The sequence below is a fragment of the Chiloscyllium plagiosum genome, chromosome 32 (genome assembly GCF_004010195.1).
Source record: "Chiloscyllium plagiosum isolate BGI_BamShark_2017 chromosome 32, ASM401019v2, whole genome shotgun sequence".
NCBI lineage: Eukaryota > Metazoa > Chordata > Chondrichthyes > Orectolobiformes > Hemiscylliidae > Chiloscyllium > Chiloscyllium plagiosum.
Window position 1 is genome coordinate 44,203,469 of NC_057741.1, and position 7,893 is coordinate 44,211,361.

Here is a 7,893-nt window from a genome sequence, read left to right on the forward strand (position 1 = left end):
AACTAGTGAGGGGAGGAACAGAAGGACAGAGCAGATGAATGCATGGCTGAGGAGCGAGTGTATGGGAGAAGGATTCACATTTTTGGATCATTGGAATCTCTTTTGGGGTAGAGGTGACCTGTACAAGAAAGACAGATTGCACCTAAATAGGAAGGGGACTAATATACTGGCAGGAGATTTGCTAGAGCTGCTCGGGAGGATTTAGTGAGGAAAGATTTCAATCTGAGACTGTTACAGTTGAGAACGAGGGCGAGTCAAACAGTCAGGGCAGGCAGTGTCAAAGCAGAGAACAAGATAGGACTAATAAATTAAACTGCATTTATTTCAATGCAAGGGGCCTAACAGGGAAGGCTGATGAACTCAGGGCAAAGTTAGGAACATGGGACTGGGATATCAGAGCAATTACAAAGATGTGGCTCAGGGATGGGCAGGACTGGCAGCTTAATGTTCCAGGATACAAATACTACAGGAAGGACAGAAAGGGAGGCAAGAGAGGAGGGGGAGTGGTGTTTTTGATAAGGGATAGCATTACAGCTGTACTGAGGGAGGATATTCCCAGAAATACATCCACGGAAGTTATTTGGGTGGAAATGAGAAATAAGAAAGGGATGATCACCTTATTGGGATTGTATTATAGACCCCCAATAGTCAGCAGGAAATTGAGAAATAAATTTGTAAGGAGATTTCAGTTATCTGTAAGAATAATAGGGTGGTTATGGTAGGGGATTTTAACTTTCCAAACATAGACTGGGACTCTCATAGTGTTAAGGATTTAGATGGAGAGGAATTTAAGTGAGTACAAGACAATTTTCTAATTCAGTATGTGTATGTAGCTGAGGGTGGCCCGGTGGCTCAGTGGTTAGCACTGCTGCCTCTCAGCGCCAGAGACCTGGGTTCAATTCCCGCCTCAGGCGACTCTGTGTGGAGTTTGCACATTCTCCCCATGTCTGCGTGGGTTTCCTCCGGGTGCTCCGGTTTCCTCCCACAGTACAAAAATGTGCAGGTCAGGTGAACTGGCCACGCTAAATTGCCCGTAGTGTTAAGTAAGGGGTAAATGTAGGGGAATGGGTCTGGGTGGGTCATGCTTCGACGGATCGGTGTGGACTTGTTGGGCCGAAGGGCCTGTTTCCACACTGTAAGTAATCTAAACTGTACAAACTCCACACTGACATTCTCCTCTTGTCTGCGTGGATTTCCTCCGGATGCTCCGGTTTCCTGCCACAGGGCAGAGACGTGCAGGTCAAGTGGGTTGGCCATGCTAAATTGCCCATAGTGTTAGATGGATTAGTCAGAGGGCAATAGGTCAGGGTGGGTTACTCTTTGGAGGGTTGGTGTGGACTTGTTGGACCAAAGGGCTTGTTTCCACACTGGAGGGGAATCTAATCTACCTACTAGAGAAGGTGCAAAACTTGATGTTCTCTTGGGAAATAAGGCAGGGCAGGTGACTGAGGTGTCAGTGGGAGAGCACATTGCGGCCAGCCACCATAATTCCATTAGATTTAAAATAGTGATGGAAAAGGATAGACCAGATCTAAATGTTGAAGTTGTAAATTGGAAGAAGCTAATTTTGACGGTATTAGGCAACAACTTTCAAAAGCTGATTGGGGGTAGATATTTGCAGATAAAGGGACGGCTGGAAAATGGGAAGCCTTCAGAAATGAGATAACAATAGTCCAGAGACATTATATTCCTGTCAGGGTGAAAGGAAAGGCTGATAGATATAGAGAATGCTGGATGACTAAAGAAATTGAGGGTTTAATTAAGAAAAAGAAGGAAGCATATGTCAGGTTTAGACAAGATAGCTCGAGTGAATCCTTAGAGGAGTATAAAGGAAGTCGGAGTATACTTAAGAGGGAAATCAGGAGGGCAAAAAGGGGACATGAGATAGCTTTGGCAAATAGAATTAAAGAGAATCCAAAGAGTTTTTACAAATACATTAAGGACAAAAGGGTAACTAGGGAGAGAATAGGGCCCCTCAAAGATCAGCAAGGCGGCCTTTGTGTGGAGCCACAGGAGATGGAGAAGATACTAAATGAGTATTTTGCATCAGTATTTACTGTGGAAAAGGACGTGGAAGATATAGACTGTAGGGAAATAGATGGTGACATCTTGAAAATTGTCCAGATTACAGAGGAGGAAGTGCTGGATGTCTTGAAACACGTAAAGGTGGATAAATCCCCAGGACCTGATCAGGTGTACCATAGAAGTCTGTGGGAAGCCAGGGAAGTGATTGCTGGGCCCCTTGCTAAGATATTTGTATCATCGATAGTCACAGGTGAGGCGCCAGAAGACTGGAGGTTGGCTAATGTGGTGCTAACTATTTATGAAAGGTGGTAAGGACAAAACAGGGAACGATAGACCAGTGAGCCTGACGTCAATGGTGGGCAAGTTGTGGAAGGGAAACCTGTGGGACAGGATATAAAGGTATTTGGAAAGGTAAGGGCTAATTAGGGATTGTCGATATGGCTTTGCGTGTGTGAAATCATGTCTCACAAACTTGATTGAGTTTTTAAAAAGAGGATTGATGAGGGCAGAAAGGTGGATGTGATCTATATGGACTTCAGTAAGGCGTTCGACAAGGTTCCCTATGGGAGACTAGTTAGCAAGGTTAGATCTCATGGAATACAGGGAGAACTAGCTATGTGTATACAGAACTGGTTCAAAGGTAGAAGACAGAGGGTGATGCTGGAGGGTTGCTTTTGAGACTGGAGGCCTGTGACCAGTGGAGTGCCACAAGGATCGGTGCTGGGTCCACTACTTGTTGTCATTTACATAAATGATTTGGATTTGAGCATAAGAGGTATAGTTAGTAAGTTTGCAGATGACACCAAAATTGGAGGTGTAGTGGACAGCAAAGAAGGTTACATCAGATTACAATGGGATCTTGATCAGATGGGCCAATGGGCTGAGAAGTGGCAGATGGAGTTTAATTTAGGTAAGCAGTTTGGGAAAGCAAATCTTAACAGGATTTATACACTTAATGGTAAGGCCCTGAGGCGAGTTGCTGAACAAAGAGACCTTGGAGTGCAGGTTCACAGCTCCTTGAAAGTGGAGTCGCAGGTAGATAGGATAGTGAAGAAGGCATTTTGTATGCTTTCCTTTATTGGTCAGAGTATTGAGTACAGGAGTTGGGAGGTCATGTTGTGGCTGTACAGGACATTGGTTAGGCCACTGTTGGAATATTGCGCGCAATTCTGGTCTCCTTCCTATCGGAAAGATATTGTGAAACTTGAAAGGGTTTAGAAAAGATTTACAAGATGTTGCCAGGGTTGGAGGATCTGAGCTACAGGGAGAGGCTGAACAAAGCATCAAAGGCTGAGGGGTGACCTTATAGAGGTTTGTAAAATCTTGAGGGACATGGATAGGATAAATAGACAATGTCTTTATCCTGGGGTGGGGGAGTCCAGAACTAGAGGGCATAGGTTTAGGATAAGAGGGAAAAGATATAAAAGAGACTTATGGGGCAACTTTTTCACGCAGAAGTGGTACATGTATGGAATGAGCTGCCAGAGGAAGTGGTAGAGGCTGGTACAATTGCAACATTTAAGAGGCATCTGGATGGGTATATGAATAAGAAGGGTTTGCGGGGATATGGGGCAGGTGCTGGCAGGTGGGACTAGATTAGGTTAGGATATTTGGTCAGCATGGACAGGTTGGACTGAAGCGTCTGTTTCCATCTCTATGACTCTGGCTCTAAGTCTTTCAGGAGAGAAATTAGGAAACACATCATCATCCAAACAGGCCTAGAAATGTGAAAATCAAAGGTAATGTTTAGGATCCAGTGACCATTCTTCAGAAAATAATGCTGGTTCAATTGCTCAGTTTAGATCTGATATGGGGCATAGTTGGGCAACTGAAGTTTAGTGACAGAAATCAGCCATTACCTTATCGAATGGGAAAAGACTTGAATCTAAATTATCACTGCAACTGTTCAGACATGAAGCATTTAATGTTAATTTGGAGACTTGACAACAGTTTGAGAGATGATAGGGATGTGGATTATTCATGTTGGGTTTCTAGGGGGCTTGACCCATCCTGTTAAAGGTTCAGATTTCCGATTATTACAAGTAAGCATTGCTCTTTCCACGTTGAACTTGGGAAAAAGCTTTATTTTTGACAAAGCTTTAGCTGCCAGTAACTTGCAAATTCTCAGATGGGCACATTGTCTGATCTTTTACAATCGACAGCTCTTCTGTTGTAGTTGGTTTTATATACACCGTCTCCGCACTTCCTCTAAGATGCCATTGTAAAAATCATGCAGTTCTTGCGTTGTATGTCACTGGGTCAAAATCCTGGAATTCCCTGCATAACAATATGTCGGGAGCTCCCTATAGCTGTTCAAAAAGGCAGCTCTTCACCACCTTCTCCAGGACAATGAAGGCTGGGCAATAAGTGCTGGTCCAGTCAGCAGCACCTACAACCTATTCATAAATTAAAAATAACATTGTCTGTGCCTGCAGCTTACAGGATTCTTGACAAAGTGACAGTTCTCTGGAAATTGAGTCCTCTGCCTGAATTTGCCAATTAGATTCTTACAGTTGGAACAATTTCCAGAGAAAGAGGAAATAAACTACAAGCTGTTGGGGAATGAAGAGTTAAATTAAGATGACTTTACAAAAGCTTGCACTCAGGATGTAGATTTGCTCGCTGAGCTGGAAGGTTCGTTTTCAGATGTTTCGTCACCATACTAGGTAACATCTTCAGTGAGCCTCTGGATGAAGCACTGCTGGTGTTTCCTGCTTTCCATTTATATATTTGGGTTTCCTTGGGTGGATGATGTCATTTCCTGTTTTTTTCTCACCACAGGAAATCACTAGTATAGTGCCAAAACATCTGAAAATGAACCTTCCAGCTCAGTGAGCAAATCTACATCCAGAACCTCAACCTGAGCTACAAATCTTTTCAAAACACACTAGCTTGCACTCACTTGAGTTTTGAATGTTGAAAGCTGTTTGAAGTACTTAAAGTAATGAGAAGATTGGGGAGAAACTACTCCTCTGGTGGAGCAGTCCTGAGCAAAGTCTTACCGTTAAAGCCAGGCTATTTGGGAAGCAGTTCAACCAGAAGTCATTGGAGGCAAGGATTGATTCGGGAGAGGCAACATGGCTTTGTGCATGGGAAATCACGTCTCACAAACTTGATTGAGTTTTTTGAAGAAGTAACAAAGAAGATTGATTAGGGCAGAGCAGTAAATGTGATCTATATGGACTTCAGTAAAGCGTTCGACAAGGTTCCCCATGGGAGACTGATTAGCAAGGTTAGATCTCATGGAATACAGGGAGAACTAGCCATTTGGATACAGAACTGGCTCAAAGGTAGAAGACAGAGGGTGGTGGAGGGTTGTTTTTCAGACTGGAGGCCTGTGACCAGTGGAGTGCCACAAGGATTGGTGCTGGGTCCTCTACTTTATGTAATTTACATAAATGATTTGGTTGCGAGCATAAGAGGTACAGTTAGTAAGTTTGCGGATGACACCAAAATTGGAGGTGTAGTGGACAGCAAAGAAGGTTACCTCAGATTACAACAGGATCTGGACCAGATGGGCCAATGGGCTGAGAAGTGGCAGATGGAGTTTAATTCAGATAAATGCGAGGTGCTGCATTTTGGGAAAGCAAATCTTAGCAGGATTTATACACTTAATGGTAAGGTCCTAGGGAGTGTTGCTGAACAAAGAGACCTTGGAGTGCAGGTTTAGAGCTCCTTGAAAGTGGAGTCGCAGGTAGATAGGATAGTGAAGAAGGCATTTGGTATGCTTTCCTTTATTGGTCAGAGTATTGAGTACAGGAGTTGGGAGGTCATGTTGCAGCTGTACAGGACATTGGTTGGGCCACTGTTGGAATATTGCGTGCAATTCTGGTCTCTTTCCTATCGGAAAGATGTTGGGAAACTTGAAAGGGTTCAGAAAGGATTTACAAGGATATTGCCAGGGTTGGAGGATTTGAGCTACAGGGAGAGGCTGAACAGGCTGGGACTGTTTAACCTGGAGCAGTGACTTTATAGAGGTTTACAAAATTATGAGGGGCATGGATAGGATAAATAGACAAAATCTTTTCCCTGGGGTCGGGGAGTCCAGGACTAGAGGGCATAGGTTTAGGGTGGGAGGGGAAAGATATAAAAGAGACCTAAGATGCAGAGGGTGGATTGAGCTGCCAGAGGATGTGGTGGAGGCTGGTACAATTGCAACATTTAAGAGGCATTTGGATGGGTATGTGAATAGGAAGGGTTTGGAGGGATATGGGCCATATGCTGGCAGGTGGGACTAGATTGGGTTGGGATATCTGGTCGGCATGGACAGGTTGGACCGAATGGTCTGTTTCCATGCTGTACATCTCTGTGACTCTGGAAAAGCAAATCTCTGCCAAAAGGCTATGGATGCTGACCATCATTGAAAATGTTAACAGGCAAGTTGTCCTGTTTTCTGGCTTCACTAGGTTGACACCTCATTTTGAGGTATATCTCATGCTGTTATTCTCCTGCACTCTCCATTAAACCTGGGTCAGTCTCTGGCGTGATGGCAAGGATACGGTGGAAATATGGCAAGCTATGGTTACACATTGTGTTTGGCTATCAGTAACAGAGTTAGATTCAGAGCAGCTCAGTACCCAGTTCTGGGTTGTTCAAGCTGTGCCCCATTTACAACAATAGTAGCACTACTGCCTCTCAGCACCAGGAACACGGCTTCACGGTCCAACCTTGGGTGGCTATCTGTGTGGAATTTGCACTTTCTCCCTGCGTCTTCATGGGTTTCTGCTGGGTGCTCTGGTTTCATCCCACAGTCCAAAGCTGTGCAGGTTAGCGGGATTAGCCATGGGGTAGGTGGGATTATGGGATATGGTGTCTGGCTGGGATGCTGTTCAGAGGGATTGTTAGACCACACGCTACTGGTTCAATGGTGGATGGTATTTTCAAATTGAAAATAGCATTTGTCCCCCCGATGACTGTGTAGTATTCACTCCTGTCAACACGGCTATGAACAGACACACGGGATGGGTGGATTACTGAAGCTGGGGCCAGATGGCTGCTCCAGGCCCAGTGGTGGGCTGTTGCTTCACCAACCTGTGGGACAGCTCTCCCAATTTGGGCACTCGCCCTCTGATGTTCGTTAGGATTTTAAGGCTTCGTAGCGTCCAGTACAACTCCGTATCTCGTTCAGCTGTTTCAGAGGACAGTTAACAATCTGAAGATTTACATCCCATTTATAATGAAGCTGCATGTATCTCCTTGGCTCACTGCTATTTATTTTGTATCAGATGTGTTTGTAACAATGTTTAAATACACCATAAACTTCCGAAGTCTCCACATGTCTGGGGTGTTGGATGTCCCATCACTATTTCCAGGAAGAATGGTGAGGGAATTGCAGCAGAGAGGAAGGCCATGTGGGTCATCGAGTCGATTCTGGCTCATTGACAATCGGAGAAGGGACTGGAATTGATTTTAAACACCAACATTTGTGTCTCTAGTGTAACCATCTATTTATGACAGTTTGCCAAAAGAATTTCCGTTTTTTTGACTGTGTGGGAGGCTTTTCTGTAATTTCAGGTATCGGTCCTGGTTGTTTTAACTCGACCGTGCTGTCAATCCAACTGTCTGACAGGATGGTGTCAATCCGCACTCCGCCATCCTCTCGATGGCAATAGAATTCTGGGTTTTCTAAAGGAGCGAGGATTTTCATGGTGGGCAAAGCAAACAGTGAACCCAGAACTGCTGGGGGTGGGAATCGTCCCAAATCAACACTCGCCCCAAATGAACTTTTGCTCCTTTAACGCATTGGCCATTGAGTGGGGGGGTTCAGATCCGTTTTGGGCAAGTCACAGAGACTATGAATGGAGCCTGGGGAGGGGGGAGTGTGGATATCTTGGGGTAGACGGGGAGGGGGAAACTGGAGGAGCTGGG